A 19,444-nucleotide genomic window follows, 5' to 3' on the forward strand; every position below is an offset into this window, starting at 1 on the left:
TCAGGATCATGATGTTTCTTCTCATGATTCCAAGACATTTTTCCATACTGTTCCTCCTACAATTCCCTCTCCTGATAGCCACGTTGCCAAACCAAAGTCTAATTCCTATCCATTATCTGTAAGTAGGACCGGAAGTAGAAATATAGTCAAACCCTCAAGGTTTCGTGATTAATGTCATCAATTAACTACATTTTTCTTAACTATAATTCCTTACAATTTCTTTCATGTTTTGTAATATTTCCTTGTTTTAACTACAATTTATTTCCATTGGTTTTAGGTTTTTCATGTCATCTAATATGTTATTGTTATAATGTTAATCTTCCTTCTAATTATTTTTGTTTAAGTTATTTACTTGTGTATAAGGAAGGGAGATGTTGTGGTGATCTGGCTGCATTACATCATTACTCATGTCATGGGAATCTAGATTGTATTATGTTTTGCCTGACTGAGGCATTCTATCTGATACAGTTACTTGGGATCTGCAACAGCTGTGACCAATAAACCTGCATCGTGAAGTACCTATATTTGATGGTTTTGTACCTCATTACATACTGTTTGGGAGGATCAAGGCATAAACGTTTACAATGGATGCAGAGGTGAATGTATAGTCCGCGTCCCTCAGGTGCGTCAATCACCATGGATCCATCAAGGCATGATCATCAATAACGTCAGAGAGGATGAACCGGTCTCGAGGCTGCCTGGTCGTTTGGTTTCTGGACTTGTCAAGGTGCCATATTCCAGCACCCCCTCATGAATACCCTGGCTGTCCCAAAAAAGAGCAGAAGTTTGGTCAGCCGCCGGGGTATGATAGAGCCCACACACAAAGACTCATTGAGAATCTGAACCTTGGCAAAAATATATCTGCCCAGGGGGGTCCTGCCGTGTCCGCAGTGTGCAAACACCCAGGGATTTGTGAGAACAGATGTCCAACCCACTCTCCATATGTTCCAAAGGAGTATATGGATGTGTAAGGGTAGTCTGGATCCTGCGGACATGTAGTACCGTACTCATTCAATCCCTTCTGAGTTCATCATGTTCACTAGGTGACAGGTGTGTGTCCTGAAGCAATGCTACAGCAAGGTGGTGCATCTTCTGAAATGAGAGGATTTTCTGCCTCTTGATAAAATAGGTCAGGCTGTTGTCATTAAGGGGCATTTTTACAAGCCCGCTCTCCACTTCTGAAATGCAGGGCTACACCGTATGTACAAGAATACTGTGCAGCCCTGCATTTCTCCCTGTGCCGGTGCTAAATTTAGCTGCCTAGCGCCAATGCAGCCAGCCTTGCACCATAGTGTGTTGAGGGGAACAGGCCTGACAAGTACGACGCATCAGGGGTTTGAGTAACACATTTCAATGTGGGGATTCGCATCACCGTACTGAAATGCGAAGTCACACATTTTTATGGCTTTCTGAGCTGTCAAGTGCTGGAGCGCTGCTATAATAATTAGAAGTCAAACTGAGCAAAGCTGGCAGCGCACATTTAGGGGTTGTGGTTTAGCTACGTTCACTCTGATCCGTCACGTGAGACATCCTGTGATTCAGGGCAAATCATTCAATATCCCTGTTCCTAACAAAAATGAATGTGTCCATCTGTAACGCAACTGGGGCTCATATAAAGCACTATGATCCCGATACATCTGGGTCGAGTGCGAGCTTAATAAAACTCCGAAAACAATGCAGGGGACAATCCTATTCTAACTCTAATGCTAACCCTATGAAGCACCCTACAACTTTAGGGCTACTTACACAAAGACGGACTGTAATCCAAGTCACAGAGTTTCAAACCCACTACTTCCTGAAGTAAGCCTAAAGGAGGTTCTGGCGGTGGCCGACCAAAAGAACCAGTGGAGACCAAGTTGCGTGACGTTTGGGTGGTTTCTTAGGGTCAGCTCAAACTGCAGCGATTTAGGGAACGCAACTCTTCCCCCTTCAAGAGTTTGACATCAGCCGTTGTACTAGTGATGTATGTACTGTCTAATTATTTTAAGGGGCTGAGCAACCCCTGGTCATAAGCACTCAATGCCCATGCTCTTCCAGAACAAGGGCTGCCTGTCCCCTGACAATACTCAGCATTTCTGTAAGGAACCAGTTACGTTTCAGCCCCACACGGGACCAGACTAGTCCTTGAGGATCTCTAGGACCAAACACTCTGGGACTGTGATCGGGGTCGATCAGCAACCCTAGTTTTGTTGCTTTTGCCTGAAGTGCTCACCCCATGTCTGATAAAGGTGGGTTTATGAGAGAGAGTTTATTGTTCACTCACCTGTCGCATACAGGTGCTGCTGGAGAGGGTGTAGAATAGGGTGGGTTTGCAGGTATGATGAGGGACGGCTGACCTTTCTCATGGAACTGCCCTGTTAGCAGATATATGTACACACTCTTGCTAGCAGTACTAACGGTGCCACACAGGGCTTGGCATCACCTTCACTGGGTTCCTTTGTAAAGCGTACATGTTTCTATTACTTTCATGTTTTACATCTCAAACCTTGATTTCCATACCTGTGCTGAATATACTCAGCCAGCAGCCCATCTGGACATGGTTGGAGGGGGCCTGATCCGGTCACTTATTGCAATTGTGAGGATGATTAAGTGGCGATAAACAGGTTTGACATTGAAATCCATCAGCTTTGAGTCTCTGTGCCCCCCCTTTAAGATTTGACTAGCAACAGTGTTACATCAGGCCCCTCACACCTCACCGATGAGGAACACCCTAGACCAGTGGTCTTAAAACCTTTTAATGCCACACCCCCAACCCCACAGCGATCGTCGGGACCCCTCAGAATTTTTCACAATTATTCTATTCAATTGACCATGTTTAAATACTTCTAGACATATTTAAACATTGCAGTTAAGTACTGTTTTAAGAATGCAATCAAACACATGATTGGCAAACATAATATTCTGGTCAGGCAGGCTTTAATATAGCCTTAAGGCATGCTGCCGAGGGTCTGCGTCTCAGGCCTGTAACCGGTTCAGGGCGTTTAACGACGGGCATATCCATACGCAGAAGGCCTATAAGGCAATTAGAAGATTCCACCCCTAGGGTTAGAATGTTTGTTAGGAATGGGATTTCTGGTTGGCTATGGCTTGTGCCAAAGTCAGGCAGAAACCACCATTCTAAGTCAGGGCAAGGAAGTCACCCTCCAAGATAATCCCTGCTCACTCTCTTGGTAGCTTGGCACAAGCAGTCAGGCTTATCTCAGAGGCGATGTGTAAAGCATTTGCGCACACACCCACCAGCAACAACATCCCAGGCCTCCCACAAAAGGAACTCCACACAAGGTTATATAAAAATAGCCTTTGTATTATCAAAACACATCATAATCATAATCACAGGATTTACATTGTGCCAACTGGCACGGGCAAGATTTACAAGGGATTATATGTACACAGGACAGGGCCACACGGACCACTGTCAGGAATAAGCACTTGGTAGAACAAGAACATAGAACAAGCAGAAGCTTCACACATGATGCATAAAAACACATTCAGAGGCATAGGCTAGAAGCTTTGCACATGATGCATAAAAACACATTCAGCGATGTCAGTGAAGACACATGACACATAAGAACACATTCAGCGGTGTACGGAAAGCACATGACGCATAAAAACACATTCAGCGGTGTCAGTGAAGACACATGACGCATAAAAACACATTCAGCAGTGTAGGGAAAACACATGACACATAAAAACCCATTCAGCGGTGTCAGTGAAGACACATGACACATAAAAACACATTCAGCGGTGTAGGGAAAATACATGATGCATAAAAACACATTCAGCGGTGTCAGGAAAGCAACTTTGTACATGATGCATAAAAACAAATTCAGAGGTACCAGAATACAGGGTGCGCAAAACATACAACGCACAGTACATTTCCTAGCACACTAAGAAGCACATAAATGGCAGTGTCAGACAATATCAGAACCAAGGTAGATCAGGGAAAGACAGTCGCCTTGATTTTACTAGACCTCTCGGCGGCATTTGATACCGTCCCACACCACCGACTCCTGGAAATCCTTGCAGCCAAGGGTATCCGGGAAAAGGCATTAGGGTGGCTGCAGTCTTTCATGCAAGACAGAACACAGTCAGTACGGATGGGTGATTTTGTTTCCCCTCCGCAGAACATCAAGTATGGGGTCCCACAAGGGGCCTCATTGAGTCCAACCCTATTTAACGTGTTTGTCTCATCACTAGCCGAAATAGGGAGAAAGTGGAGTGTTGGGATCTGCTCTTACGCAGACGACACCCAACAATTGATTTCATTAGATGAAGAAGACGACCCTAAGGATAGGCTACTGAACTGCCTGACTGAACTAGCCAATTGGATGCACAACCATTGTCTCAAACTAAACGCAGACAAGTCTGAGATTTTGCTGTTTGGTAGACATACACACCTATGGGACAACAGCTGGTGGCCCACCACTCTGGGCACCGCTCCGATCCCAACATCAACAGCCAAAAATTTAGGTGTGATTCTAGATAATACCTTGAGCATGAAAACCCATGTATCTACAATTTGTGGCAAAGGCTTTGCACTACTCAAGATGCTCCGGCGAGTTTTTCCATGGATCCCCACTGAGTGTAGGAAGATACTGGTCCAGTCCTTATTAATGAGCAGGCTGGATTACGGAAATTCCCTGTTTGTGGGAATGGCGGACTATCTGTTTGCGAAACTACAAGTCGTACAGAACGCTGCAGCAAAGGTAATTTGCAATAAAAGAAAGTACGACCCAGCCAAAAGCTTCCTGCGTGAGCTTCACTGGCTACCAATGAGACAGAGAGCTATCTTCAAGCTAATGTGCATAACGCATAAAGCATTGCACAACACGGGCCCTTGCATCCTAAAAAATGAAATCAGATTCTATGCTCCCACGAGGAACTTGCGTTCCCGTACGGCTGCTAGAGCAAGCAACACTCGTGTGAAAACAGCTAGGATGGGTAGACGGGCGTTCTCCCACCTGGCGCCAAACAACTGGAACAAGGTGCTGCAGGAACTCAGACTAACAGACTATTATTTGTCCTTCAGGAAGCAATTAAAAACATTTTTTTTCCCAAAATCTGACTAAACATAATCCTCACTCTGTTATCTGTTAACTACTCACTACTGTCAGGACAGCGCCGTGATATCCCATTGGGGATGATTGTTTGCGCTTTATAAATACCATTGACATTGACATTGACATAAATCACAATTAGGGTCCAGGTTGCGCCACTGCGCCAAACCCTAAACGTAGCAGCTGCCCACTACTTGTTGGGCAGCTGGGGACAAGAACAAGGCCTAAACGCTGCAGCTTGCACTAAGTGTTGCGCAGCTGGAAGGCCAAGGGAGTGGTGAAGGAGTGCGACTCACTCCTGAGTCCAAAGTACATGTCCCTGGGAAGAAAAACCTAAATGGTGCAGCTGCCCACTACTTGCTGGGCAGCTGGGATCAAACTGTGACAGGGCCCTCACTAGCCCTCTGAAGTAAACTGCGCCCTCTGGATGGAGCCATCTAGCCTCTGAGCCAACACTTGGCCATCGGTGGAGCCCTCTAGGCTCTAAAACAATGTTCCCCCAGGGACCTTCTAGGCTCCTAAACATAATGGTGCCTCGTGGGAGCCATCTGGGCTTGGGGAGCGGCCCACTGCCAACCGGGGCCGCTCTACCCTTCAAAATGCCCCCAGGAATGTAGGAGTCCCACTTGGGGGACTCGAAGGACAACTATGCCCGGGTGGAGCCCTCAGGCACCAAGAATAATCGAGTGCCCAGCTAGGGGAAGGTCTGCCCTCCCTCTGCACTCACGGAGGCCCCCTTCACTCACCGGGCTGCTCGGGACTCTGCCTCCTTGGGCGGCGGTAGCGCTCGGCGGGGCTCTCTCTCCTCATGGGAGCCCTGCCTTCACCATGCGCCCGCTTCGCCCGGTCCAGACTTCTACATGGGGCCTGCGAGGCTCCGGGCTCACTCTTCTGCCGGGGCTCCCTCCAGGACACGGGATTCCCGCAACACTTCGGCTCCTTGCTGCTGGCGGCCCCGGGGCTCTCCCACTTCACAGGAGCCCCGGGCCGACATCCCGTCCTCTCTCCCTGGGCTTGAGGAGGCGGGGTGGGCTCCCGACCTCCTTTCAGGATAAAACAACTTCCGGCCGCACTTCCGGGTGCCGGCGTCGGCGGTCAGAATCTCCGGTCTCCCTCTGGGCAGGGAGACCGGCAAGGCAGAGAAATGGCTTCCCCCAGGCAGGGGGAAGTGGAAGACACGCACTCCAGGCCCTGCCCCCAGTCAGGCAGGTGCGGGTCTGGCTTCGGGTGTTGCGGCGGCGCCATTACTGTTTCTGGGCCAGTAACGAGGGGTGGGCACATTAAATAAAAATAGAAACGGGGTGGGCACCTGCTAGGAATCGCAATAAAAACGGCCAGAATGCAGAGTGGGCACCTGCGAGGAGCACAAAAGGGCAGGAGCGCTTCCCTCAGGGAAAATGCCAGCGCTCTGCCCAGCAATAGAAATAAAGCGCTCACGAGGCGCTGGGGGCACAGCAACCTCAAAGCCCCCCCAGGAAGGATCCCCCTCAAGAACAAAAAGGGGTCCCAGAGGTCCTGGGCATCAGGAGGGCATGCAGGGCTCAGGGGCCAGCACACAGGGCAGGAGACAGCCCCCATGGCGGTCCCTCCTGGGCCCCACCAGCAGCAGCCCCCTCCTATTAGGACCCAAGCAGGAACTCCAGATATCCAGGCATCCAGGAGCTGGGCAGGGCCCAGGGAGGCAAGCGGTCCCCTGGGCCCTAGCAGCAGCACGCCCCTGGTAGATTCAAGTCAGGAAACAAGAAAAAGAACATTTAACATGAGGTCACAGCCTCTTTTTTTACAGACAATTCCTTTGTCTAAAGGTGCAGGCAAGGGGCGAACCAGATACAACTGGTTCCTGAGCACTTTGTTTTGCTCAGCCCCTCTGCCTATTCACAGGATGGGTGGGGTGATCAGTCGCACCACAGGGGGCGGAGCCAGCATTGTGTGGGGAAAGCCCAGCCCTATTCAGGTACCAGGTGCACCCCTCCCTCACATTACACATGCTGATCTCCCATTCACCACCGGGGCAGACCCATCCTGACTCCTGGAGCCTGGCACACCAGCCAGCTCCAGCCAATCACACCCCAGCCAGTCATTTTACCTAAATTACACATGTAGGCCAACTTCTAGAAGTGGCACTTCTACACTAGACACAATCACACCGCACACATCATCGTACATCATTCAATCACACGAGTCCGCACATACCAGACTTGAGCCTCCACTCCCCACACATCAGGAACTACCAGGGAGACATACATTCCCCATGCATTCCTATGGGAAGGCAGGCCAACCTCACCACACGCACACACTTTACCCTGGGACACAGTGGTAAAGTGCGCAGAAAACAAAAATCACTATCACCAGGTCACAATTATGAAGCAAAAAGTTTAGGGGTGAACCTGCCAGAAGGGCCAAGTCCAAAAATGTTCTAAATTAAAAAGAGAAAAACATGAAGACAAACATTGGAATTTTGGAGCTCCGTACTTATACCAGCCATTACAAGCCCGGAGCTGCTTCAATGGAGCTCCCAACATTCTAATGTTCTAATAACAGGTGCAAGTACCCAGAGTGAGTTTATTTGAAGTGGGGGTGGAGGTTTTGAAGAACATTTGACGTCCCATCCCTTTTGACACATACTCCCAGCTACGATATAAATGACAAAACATGTTAGTGATGGCCCACTGGAGAGCAGCTTACTGCCGCCCATTATTTTCAGCTTAAAATAAAGCACTGTTATCAGTATACTTTTTTTGGCCCGAGCCTGGCGCCCCCTCTGGGATTCCCTGAGGCACACCCCCACTTTGAACACCTCCACCCTAGACAAACATTTCAAGCATTCAATTTTAAAATCGCGTAATTCATGTATACAAGGATTTTTTTTTAAAGACACAATTAGTGCTAAAAAGGTGTGTTAATCTTGCTAAAAAGTGAGTTGTCTTTAAAGTGTCTGGAGAATGAAAGATTGCCGAACAAGTTAAAAGCCTTGGTTGAGAAGACAATCATAGCATTACTTTAAAAAGCTGGAGAGGAAGACTTAGACATACATTTTCAAGCCGTAAGTAAGAACAATTAGTATTAGGTATAGAAAAAATGGTCAAATAAACTATACTTGGTGATCAAATGTTCATGAGTTCATCGTGGGGCTGCATAACTGTACGACCAGAGAAAGGGAGGTTTGCGGCCCGTATTTGCCCAGTGATTTGGCCGCTCTGGTGGCAAATTTGGTGAACCGAATGTTCAGCTTTGTATTTTCAGAGCTCATGGTGGCTATTATCGCCTGGCGACATGTAGGAGCACCGAGTTTGTTCCATGCATCACGCAGTAAGTTCCTTCTGTCATTGAGCAATGCGGGACATGCGCAGGCTAGGTGCACCATTGCTTCAGAGTGGTAACCGCATTTTCTACATTCGGTATTGAAATTTGGGTGCCGCCATTTAAGTAAAAGCTCTAAAAAAGGCCATTCTCCCAATCTCAGGACCATAAATTTTAACTTCCAAAAAAGTGCAAACGTGCATGATAAATAAAATGATTCAACGCCCGGTTTGTAGTCGGGAATACCAGCCCAGGCATATTTCCTTCTGGACAGTTTTACCCTGTCTGAATGAATGGACCATAGCCTGACACTTCTCTTAATAACAGTCTAACGCCAGCTGTGATGGATTTGTTCCCCAGTATTCCTTGACGCCGAGAAGCTGCAAGAAATGTTTGAGATGATGCTGATGTTTTTGGCTGGATTGGCTGGTCAATATTTAATTCCAATTTGATGCTTGGAGGACCCTTCACCCTGGGGACACACAATACACATTCTTTTATGTTGCCCACCACAGCTTCTCCGGCATTGATTACTTACTCTTGCCAGCCTCCCAACTGCTTTACCTGCAAGAGGTCCGCCACCTGGCGAGGGGCGCATCTTACCACTCGCCGGTATGGGCAAGATTGGCGCTGGGAGAGTGCAGGGTTGACATGGTGGCGCCTATTAATCCATGGTTCCTCTATGTGACCCATCTACTCGTAAGGACCTGTAGAAGGCGATACACCATTACTTTGGTGAGAACCTCGGGTCGGTTGATTCCCCTCAGATGCTTTGGGAGGCATTCAAGGCCATTGTGCGAGGGGCTGCCCTTTCTTTAGTGGCGGAGATCAGGAAGGAGAATTCCAGGGACATTGAGGTGATTGAAAGGGATGTAGTACAACTGGAGGCGGAAGTGGAGAGGGCGGGGGCCCAGACACGGAGCATCTTTTGTGTCCAAAAACGGATGAGTACAAGGCTCTCGCCACTGAGCGTGCCAAGTCCTGGGGTAAAGAAAGGGATGGTAGGGTGTATGAATTGGGGGATAAGGCCGGGAAACTTCTTGCATGGCTGGATAAGAGGGAGGGAGCCAGTTGGCTGGTGCCTGAACTCAAGACATATTCGGGTGAGAAGGTCCGGAACCCAGCCCTTATAACTGGTGTATTTGTGACACATTTCTCAGCGGTGTACACATCACGCTCGCCCCTCGGGAGGGAGGATTCGGTGGATCTCCTTACAGACATTGGTCTTCCGTCCCTATCGGAGGATGACCGGGGCTATTTGGACAGTGCTTTAACTAACGACGAGATTGCGCAATCAGGGCCCTTAAGCCGGGAAAGGCATCGGGACCCAACGGGCTCCCTATCGAGCTTTACAAAATGTGTCCAGACAAGTTGGCCCCACACCTGCGGACCATGTTCGAAGATAACAGAGTGGTGGGAGAGCTGCCGCCCGACCAACGGTTTGCCTCCATTATAGTTATCCCGAAGGCCGGAAAGCCGAAAGGCAGGTGCACATCCTATCGACCCATCTCCTTGATCAATGCCGAACCAAAAATTCTCGCTAAGCTTATAGCAACCCGCCTATCACGAGTGCTCGCCTCCCTGGTGTACCATGACCAGTCTGGATTCATGCCCCACTGCAGCACTGCTTTAAATATGAGATGCGTCCATGGGGTGATAGCACTAGCTGGCACGATACAGGAAGACGCTGTCATCTTGTCTCTGGATGCCTCAATGGCCTTTGACACCATTGAATGGCCTTACCTATTTGCAGTAATCTCTCAATTCGGATTTGGGCCACAGTTCATCACTTGGGTCAGACTCCTCTACTCCGCCCCTCTAGTGCAAGTGGTGGTTAATAACAAGTGCTCTGAACCCTTTCTTCTTGGTCGGGGCACCAGGCAGGGATGCCCGTTGTCGCCCCTGCTCTTAGCCCTCTCCTTGGAGCCCTTGGTCACCTGGCTTTGGCAGGTTTTGTCCGTCAGGGGTTTGCGGTGGTCGGCGGACTGGGAGGACGACATTCTGCTCTATCTGGCCCCCCCTTATAAATCTCTCAGATGTGTCTTGGACATTTTTACGTCCTTCGATAGATCCTCAGGTTACTCTTTCAATTGGGAGAAGTCTCTTTTCTATGTCTTATCCGGCGGAGCCCCATTTCTTCCTAGGGACTGTCCAATACAAGTGGTGGCCGATGGTTTCCGCTATCTAGGGATCTATGTTCTCTGGTATGAGAGAAACCTGCTCTCACCCATGCAGCGTCTGCGACGAGATATTGCAGTTTGGAAGACCCTACCACTCTCGCTGCTCAGAGGTGCTGCTCTTTTCAAGATGATGTCCCTTGCCCGCTTCCTTCATGCCCTTCAGAATTACCCCGATCCAGTCCCGGCATGCTACTTCAGGGAGCTAGAGGGATTACAGAGGCAGCTGCTTCCCTGACATTAAAAAATACTATTGGGCGGGACGTCTCGCTGCCATCAACGAGGGTATGTATCAGGCCCAGGGAGACCATGGAGAGATGGTTAATACGAGGCAGCTCTTACAACCGTGCCCTCTATTCTAATCCCAATACCCTACATTTGACCGGACCAGCATCTCACTCGGTCCAGGGGTGACACGCAGCTAACAGGAGTCTGGGATGGGAGCGCAAGTTGACACTCGCGACCCCCCCTCTGGGACACGGCTCAGCTGGGAGGTCTTCATTCCTCCAAAGGCTTTGACAAGTGGGACCTCATCGGCATTTCTCGGGTGGGTGATCTGTGGGTGAAGGGCCGAATCCTCAGCTTTGACCAGCTTAAGCAGCAATATGAGCTGGCGGACATGGAGTTTTTCCGATACTTCCAGATCCGTCATGCTTTAACCACCACCATTGGCGACGGATCCACTCACCCTGACTCCTCCCCACTGGAAGATAGGCTACTGGATGGGCTCCTCCCGCAGAAGGCCATCTCTTTGACATACAAGAAACTTATTAATAACACACCAGATGGCTTACTTAAACTGCGTGAGACGGGGGAGGCAGATGGCCTCTTACTTGATGATGAGGATTGGACTGCAGCAGTGACCTCACCAAGGGATGTAGCGAATTCCGCACGTCTCCGCCTGATACAACTGAAAATCCTTCACAGGGTTTATATTATGGGGCCGCAGGTGGCTTACATGGGGCGGGGTGATGATGTAAAATGTAGGCGAAAATGTGTGAATTTTTGGCCACGTTCATGCATATTCTTTGGGAGTTTGAGTACATTCAGACTTACTGGAAAGAGATCCATAAGGTCATGTGTGAGGTCCTGCACAAATGTGTCAGTCCAGAGACAAAAAGATGTTTGCTTAATGTGTGGGAACCCACGGATTTGGTTGCATCCGAAAAGTTATGAATCACGCTCGGGGCCACGGTGGCCAAGAGAGACATTGCCCAATTATGGCGGGCAACGACCCCCCCCACTGTCACAATGTGGAAGCGAAACATGGACCTTCTCGGCGTTCCTCCCCCTCCCATCCGCCCACCTCCTTCGGTAGCCGGTCTGGCTGTGTATCATCAGTGCCAGTATGTGTCAGGAGGTAAGTTTGCAGAAGGGCTCAAATGTCCCGTGGGTAAGATGTAGCTGGCATATAAGCATGGGCGGATTTTGCGGATCCACGATCCGTGGATTTTGCGGATTTGCGGATCCGCGGATTTGGGGCGGGGCTTCCATGCGAGTGCAGTCACTGAATTTGAGCATCAACTAGTGTGTATAAAAGGTCTGAGAAAGATCAGTTCAGCAGATGAAGAGAAAGAAACCCCTGGTCACAAGAACAGCACGGGTATTGTGCTCGTGAAAGTCAAGGATGCAAAGGCCTCTATCCAGCATCACAGCTGATTTTCCACGGTAGAGTTGAGAAGAAGGCACACCTGTCCAGCCTCGACGACGCTCACGATTGTTTTTGGGCTAATGAATGAGTCACTGAATTTGAGCATCAACTAGTTCGAGCGACCATGTGTGTGTTACTATGCAATCGCCCGAAGGGCGCAGGGGTCCCTTGAGTGAGCTGTCCATCATAGTGGGTGAATGGCGGGAAGACGGTGCAAACCGCGAGTGTGTGGGCGGGGCCAAACGGGCAGGGCTACCATGCGAGTTCACACATGCTTCTTGTGTGTATAAAAGGTCAGAGAAAGATCAGTTCAGCAGATGAAGAGAAATAAGCTCCTGGTCACAGAAACAGCACAAGGATTGCGCTCGTGAAAGTCAAGGATGCAAAAGCCTCTATCCAGCATCACAGCTGATTTTCCACTGTAGATTTGTGAAGAAGGCACACCTGCCTCGACAACGCTCACGATTGATTTTGGGCTCACAGGAAGGGCATGTTGTAACTATTTTAGGATGGCGCCGGCAAGCTGCCAGCGCCATCCTAAAATAGTTACTAAATTAGCTTCAACAGGAAGCTCTAATAGATAAAATAAAGCAGGTGCTCGCACCTGCTTTATTTTATCTATTATAGCTTCCTGTTAAAGCTAACTTAGTAACTATTTTAGGATGGCGCTGGCAGCTTGCCGGCGCCATCCTAAAATAGTTACAAGTTGACAGGCCAGCCAGGCTTCAACTTTTGCCCCCGGAATCCGCCGCTCGCGGATTTGCGAATTCACGGTAAATTCGCGGGAGTTCGCGGATCGCGAATTTACCGAAAATTCGCAAAATCCGCGAGCGGAACAGATTTTGCGCTCATACTTATTGGTATAAGTTCAGCATAAGTATGAAGCTGGTCTTGAAAGTGTATAAGATCGTTCAACCACTCCGTCTTTTTGCTAACAAAAGGGCCAAAGAAGTGTATTTTCGGATCTTAACAGGCAATTGCTCAGTGTACCCCAAGAGCGCCACAAGGGGGGTCTCAGGCACGTGTACCCCGGTCATCTTGTCCAAAGCGCTAAGGGCCTCCCTCCATTATTTTCGGACCAGTGGGCAATCCCAGGCTAAGTGTCCAAACCTAGAAACAAGTAGGGTCTGGCGTGTACCACAGTAAGGCTGCGCCTTATCAAGCAATAAACAAAACAATTTGCCAGTACTGTGAAACGAATGGCTACACTTTACATTTGGAGAGCTATCAGTCGCTCTCTCAAGATGACCACTTTTTCAGTCAGAGAAATTAGAAGCAAAAAGGTTTCCCAAAAGGTGGTTGTTTATTGAATTTAAATTTCACTTTTTTCTGTTTATTCAAAATTTTTTGTTTTTTGGCTTTATGTTTTTTTCAAATATATTCTTTCAAAGAATCATACAATATATACAACAATACACAATTAGTTAGGAGGAGAAGCAAATAAATGGGCCAAGAGAAAGTACATGAAACATTTTAGACAACATTTAGACATTAGACACACAATTAGACAATAGACGGCAAAAACCTTAGGTAGTATACAAAAATTGGGGAGTAGAGGTTGTTGGCAATATTTACAGCTATTTACAACTAGGCGACGATGTTTTTTCGTCCTATATTCAAGGTATCCTAGGGGTTTACCTCAAAACAAATGAAAAGCTGTGGCTATTTTTTAGTCATTAGATGAAAAAATCAACATTGTAATGAAGCTTAACACAATTCAAATCATTTAGCGCCTACACTTGGCCTCGATTTTAGACAAAACCGCCACTCTAGTGGCGCCAACAGTCCACTACCACCTCAATAGGTCGACGCGTTTCAAATCCTACATTGATGTGTAGGATTATCTTCAGGACCAAACAAACTCAATCTGTGAAAAACAAATAATAAAAGCTCTGTCAGTGAAAACTATAGAAAGACTCTCATTCACACTCTACATCCATCCACTCTCAGTATATTACCTGTCACTTTACTGACTGTGTTTATAGACGTGGAGAATGCTGTGAAGAAATAAAACACTATGTTTTAGATGTTGAGCATCCAATTTGGTCATATAGAAATGAGATCTTATCGGTACTCACAGGGTAGTATTGTGAATATCCCCTTCCAATGAGTATGCCAATGATTTGCTTTAACTGATTCCGAAGTAGGGGCAGGCTCGCCTCGTGAAGTCAATCTGAAAAGGTGGAAACATAACGGATGCAATTATTCCGCTATGTGGCTCGAGCTACCTGCTACGTGAGCCGGAGAGCACCGTCGTCGAGTGCAACTCCGCTCGGTGGAACTCGCTCCATCACGGGCTCTGCTTACCTGAGGCTGCGTCTTTCTCCTCCAGTTTGGTTCGCGGTCGGCTAGAAAACGCGATACCAATGGAGCGGAAGCGCCTCTATTTACTTAGAATCATTTCCGGTTTACACGGGGGGGAATCATGGGATGTGTAGTTCAGATCTGCCGGAGATTTAGAGTCGTATGTGAGATACAGGATTGGGGCGATGGTGGCATTTATCTAAGTCTGTATTACTCATATTATATTTACAGACTATATAATTCCGACATTTCGTTTAAGCCTTGTGTGGTAGTATTAAATTTCAAGATTAACATGGCTTCACGTTGTCGCAATTTGGCCTCTACGTCTCCGCCTCTCGGGTCAGGATCAATCTTCGAGATAACAGTCCATTTCAGGTCATGCTCACCATGGAGCTGGTCAATCCAGTGTTGCACTAGTGGCGCAGTGACAACCTTCTTCCTTATCCGTGATTTATGTTGGGACAATCTTTGTCTTATTTCCTGATTGGTTTTGCCTATGTACAGCTTGTCGCATGGACATAGGATCCCGTACACCACGTTTTTTGATTTACAATTTGTAAAATGTTCATGCTTCCAGGATATTCCTGTATACAGCTCCATGGTGAGCATGACCTGAAATGGACTGTTATCTCGAAGATTGATCCTGACCCGAGAGGCGGAGACGTAGAGGCCAAATTGCGACAACGTGAAGCCATGTTAATCTTGAAATTTAATACTACCACACAAGGCTTAAACGAAATGTCGGAATTATATAGTCTGTAAATATAATATGAGTAATACAGACTTAGATAAATGCCACCATCGCCCCAATCCTGTATCTCACATACGACTCTAAATCTCCGGCAGATCTGAACTACACATCCCATGATTCCCCCCCGTGTAAACCGGAAATGATTCTAAGTAAATAGAGGCGCTTCCGCTCCATTGGTATCGCGTTTTCTAGCCGACCGCGAACCAAACTGGAGGAGAAAGAAGCAGCCTCAGGTAAGCAGAGCCCGTGATGGAGCGAGTTCCACCGAGCGGAGTTGCACTCGACGACGGTGCTCTCCGGCTCACGTAGCAGGTAGCTCGAGCCACATAGCGGAATAATTGCATCCGTTATGTTTCCACCTTTTCAGATTGACTTCACGAGGCGAGCCTGCCCCTACTTCGGAATCAGTTAAAGCAAATCATTGGCATACTCATTGGAAGGGGATATTCACAATACTACCCTGTGAGTACCGATAAGATCTCATTTCTATATGACCAAATTGGATGCTCAACATCTAAAACATAGTGTTTTATTTCTTCACAGCATTCTCCACGTCTATAAACACAGTCAGTAAAGTGACAGGTAATATACTGAGAGTGGATGGATGTAGAGTGTGAATGAGAGTCTTTCTATAGTTTTCACTGACAGAGCTTTTATTATTTGTTTTTCACAGATTGAGTTTGTTTGGTCCTGAAGATAATCCTACACATCAATGTAGGATTTGAAACGCGTCGACCTATTGAGGTGGTAGTGGACTGTTGGCGCCACTAGAGTGGCGGTTTTGTCTAAAATCGAGGCCAAGTGTAGGCGCTAAATGATTTGAATTGTGTTAAGCTTCATTACAATGTTGATTTTTTCATCTAATGACTAAAAAATAGCCACAGCTTTTCATTTGTTTTGAGGTAAACCCCTAGGATACCTTGAATATAGGACGAAAAAACATCGTCGCCTAGTTGTAAATAGCTGTAAATATTGCCAACAACCTCTACTCCCCAATTTTTGTATACTACCTAAGGTTTTTGCCGTCTATTGTCTAATTGTGTGTCTAATGTCTAAATGTTGTCTAAAATGTTTCATGTACTTTCTCTTGGCCCATTTATTTGCTTCTCCTCCTAACTAATTGTGTATTGTTGTATATATTGTATGATTCTTTGAAAGAATATATTTGAAAAAAACATAAAGCCAAAAAACAAAAAATTTTGAATAAACAGAAAAAAGTGAAATTTAAATTCAATAAACAACCACCTTTTGGGAAACCTTTTTGCTTCTAATTTCTCTGACTGAAAAAGTGGTCATCTTGAGAGAGCGACTGATAGCTCTCCAAATGTAAAGTGTAGCCATTCGTTTCACAGTACTGGCAAATTGTTTTGTTTATTAAGTGTCCAAACCTGGCACCCTCCGCTCCGCATCTGTCACAGCGGTCGGTGTTGCGCAGCCGGAGATGGTGCAGTCGGGCAGGTGTATAATAAAGTTGGTGTAGATATCTATAATGTGTGAGTCGTAATCTGCGGTTAGCTGAGATTCCGCCAGTCTGCCGACAGCTGTAGTACCACTGTTCCTCCGTGAGGGGTTTCCCATGTCCTCCTCCCACCTGGTCTTGGCTGGGCGGGGTCCCTCTTCCACTCCCCCATTGTAGTGGAGTATAGCCGCAAGACTACATGCTCTGGGGATTCTTGCTGTAGTAGGACGTGCAGGGGGCCGTGATGGGCGGTTCGTGGGGGAAGCAAGGCGTGAGAGCCCAAACGTCCTGCCCAAATCACACATAGTAGAAGAGTTCCAACTGGGTCGGGGAGGAGACACTAAAAAACTTGTCACTGGTGCGAAAAGTCCCTTGTGTGTAGAGTTGACCCCAAGTGAGCGAGAGAGCTGTTGCAACATCCAACAGCATTCCCCCTCTTGTGTAACGGGTATATCGTGCTGTCCTCGCCAAGGTGCCAGAGGTGAGTATAATCGCGGGTTCTGGAGCCTCCGTGCCAGGTCCCGTCAGACGCAAGTGGTGCATTTGACGGTAGTGGATGCCAGATGTCTAGGTAACGTGGGGACGCTCAAATATGCAGAGTAAGGACTGGGAGCCATGTGCCCATCCTCTACTGCCAGATGAGGCATGTATGGGGTGGGTGTATCCAGTAGGCCGCAAAATGAGCCTGAGCGCCGGTAAAATATAATGCAAGGTCAGGTACCTCCAGGCCTCCGGCATCAAAGGGACGTGTGAGGACCTCCCAGGCCAGTCTAGGCTGCTGCCCTCCCCAGGTTAATCGGATCATTTGTGATGTAATACTGTTAAAGAAATGGCGACTTGGAGCTTAAGGGTTGTTAGTGAACAGGTAGAGAAGCTTAGGTAAGATCACCATCTTGATCAAAGACACTCTGGCAGCCATGGATAAGGGAATCCCAATCCACCTGGTTATTTTGTCCGTCAGTTGATCTAGTGCGCGGCCATAATTGTCTCTCATCAATTCCTCCAAGCAGCGGGAGACACGGATGCCCAGATACGTAACCGATTCTGCGCACCAAGCCAGTGGATAGTCAGGTTCAAAAAACGGGGTGGAGTCAGTTAGGAGGAATATCTGGGATTTCCCTCAATTCACTGTTATTCCCGACATCCTGCCAAACAATATCAGTATCCGGAGGATTGGATTAAGGCTTATGTCAGGGTCTCTCAGATATAGCGTCAGGACGTCCGCATATAATGATATTAAAATGTGTCTCTCCGGGTAAACTAGGGCGTGCTCTTGATGGTGTTGTCTGATTGTTGCCGCCAGCGGTTCAATGGCAATAGCAAATAGGAGGGGAGACAAAGGCCACCCCTGTCGGGTGCCTCTGGTTATCGCAAAGGGGGCTGATTGTGCACCGTTAATCAGGATTCGTGCCTGCAGCCCTGAATACAACAGATTGATCCAAGCCAGAAGGTGGGGGGAACCTCATGCGCTGCAGCATGAAGGCGAGGTAGTCCCATTCCAGGGAATCAAACGCCTTAGTGGCGTCTAGGAATATTGCTACGGCGTTTGTCTCCGGATCCATGTCCTGCAGTAGCGCGAACAGTGTACGCAGGTTGTGGGAGGTGCCTCTAGTAGGTACATATCCTGACTGGTCCGGGAGGACTATTGGGGTCATCAGGGGGCTGATACGGTTGGCAATTAATTTTGCTAGGATATTCATATCCACATTTATTAAAGAGAGGGGCCTGTACGAATCACAATACTTAGCATCTTTACCGGGTTTGGTTATGGAGATAATATATGCTTCTCACATAGAGGGGCGGGGAAAACCAGTCTCCCTGGCCTCCTCGAATACGTGTCACAGGATCAGGATGAGCAGATGATGAAAGGTTTTATAGAATTCTGCCGGGAGGCCGTCCGGCCCCGGCGCCTTTCCTGACGATAGCTGCATTATAGCTGTTATTATCCTTATTCTCGTGATGTCGTTAAAGAAATTTTCGTTGGCCATCTCCCAACCACGCAATCGCTGTGTCCTCAAAAAAGGAATCAAACTCAGTGGAGTGGTCCCTTTGAGTCCTATACAGACTTATTGAAGCATCAGTAGGTTTCCTCTATATCAGCCGTATCTCTATGGATCTGGCCATCCTCATCCTCCACCTCTAGGACTGTATTCGAGAATCGCCGGGGCCGGATCAGGGACACCAATGCCTTACCCGGCCTATCTCCTTCTCCGTACTGGCGGACCCTATAGGACTTTCTCCTGAATTTACACTCGCTCTCCGCAGTATCCTGGTATTCATCTAGTGTGCTCCTGAACTGTGCCTGCAGCTCGAGCGTCGGTGGTGTCTGTAGTTAAGTTTCGATATGTTTGCGATCACCCTCGAGCATACGCAGTCTGGCCCTGATGTCTTTTAGGATTCTCCCACTCTTGGCAATGCACAGGCCACGGATGGTCACCTTAATTGCCTCCCATATTATGGAGTAGTGCACAACTGAGTATTCATTGCGTGGTAAGAAATCTGCAATCTCCTGCTCAAGCTCTTGTTTGAAGACCGAGTCAAGCAGGCAGAGTGAATTCAGTCGCCAGTTCAAAAAGGGAGAGCTTTCATGCGGGGTGGCAAGAGTGATGAGCACCGGGGAATGGTCGGAGTAAGTGCGAGGGAGATGGAGAGAGTGTGACAGCCACAGGATAAGCCCTTTAGTGATAAGCCACATATTAATTCTGGACCTGGAGGCCCGAGCCGTGGTGAAGCAGGTCCCTTCCC

This window comes from Lissotriton vulgaris, chromosome 1_1 (assembly GCF_964263255.1).
Source record: "Lissotriton vulgaris chromosome 1_1, aLisVul1.2, whole genome shotgun sequence".
Classification (NCBI taxonomy): domain Eukaryota; kingdom Metazoa; phylum Chordata; class Amphibia; order Caudata; family Salamandridae; genus Lissotriton; species Lissotriton vulgaris.